The 1149-nt window shown below is 47.8% G+C and overlaps 1 long non-coding RNA gene across 1 annotated transcript in view; it reads left to right on the top strand.

Annotated features, from left to right (window-relative positions):
* The window catches only part of LOC108448171, a 9111-nt gene that overhangs the window by 6340 nt on the left and 1622 nt on the right, over positions 1-1149 (top strand). The window lies entirely within an intron of this gene.

Below are 1149 nucleotides of genomic sequence, written 5' to 3' on the forward strand. Positions count from 1 at the left end.
CGGCATTCCATGACAGAAAAAATGCAGTTATTGGAGAAAGAATAGGAGGAAAAAATGTGTTTCTTCTCGAGGCCATGATGGGGCATTGCTCAGTGCACAAAGTGCTGGTTTGACCCTGCTCTGTGGGTCTCTGTGACAGTAAGATCCCAGCTGTCACATCCCTGCTCCTGTATGACACAGCTCGGATCCCTCACTCCTCTCAGCCTGCTCTTACTTTGCAGGGAGAATTCCTGTAGCTCTTATGTGGGAAGATGACTGGAGATAAGAAGATAACTGTATGGAAATTATAGTGGAAAATATGGTTGCTACTCCCCGGATGGAATGTGGTGAGCATCCCCGGTCTCCCACACACAAACTAAGGAGGACTAAATTGAGGGTGGAGGGGCTGCGGGAGGGAGACACTGCGGCCAGGCTCTGGCAAAACCCTTGCAGAGGAGGGAACTTCGTGGCACTTTCTAGTTGAAAACCAAGGGAGATAAAGGAAGATATCCCACTGTTGAATCAGCAACCGTGGTGAAATCACTCTCCTTGGACTGAAACTTATCTCCATCCCGAGGTTATCGCTGGTGCTATCCTGATACCCACCCCAAGGTACGACCACCCCTCACTGAGACCTATGACTAAAGTCACTCAAGCTCCACCTGAATGTGAAGAAATAGTGTAAAAGTTATATAAGGTAGGAATATAAATATAAGTATACAAGTTAAGAAATGGGGAGAAGTTAGGGAAGACTCCATTGTAACTTCTGGGCGTACCAGAAGTTACAATGTCGATCGGTGCACCTGCCTTCACCCCTCCCGGAACACCTATAGGGTAAGAACCGTACTCTGTGAGCGCTGAATGATTATCTCGAGCTAACTTTTGTTAGGGATTAAAGCTTGTTAGCATGTTGCTTTGAATTAGGGTTACTGCTTTGAGCACTTTTGCGGTCAGATACTATCACCGGCAATCCTCGACCCTTAACGTGCCACAATTTTATTGTTATTCCTTAACCTGTTAACGCGAGTCTTCCCAGGGCGCTGACAGCCTTACGAAACATTAACGTTGTGAGGAAATCGCCCCTTTTTCACGTGACACGCGACTTTCAGACGATTCCGAAGCCTTGCGAGCGCTGCCCGTACTAAAGATGGCGGCCGTGCTGACCCGGAA

Source organism: Corvus brachyrhynchos, unplaced genomic scaffold, assembly GCF_000691975.1.
Source record: "Corvus brachyrhynchos isolate BGI_N302 unplaced genomic scaffold, ASM69197v1 scaffold126, whole genome shotgun sequence".
Lineage (NCBI taxonomy): Eukaryota > Metazoa > Chordata > Aves > Passeriformes > Corvidae > Corvus > Corvus brachyrhynchos.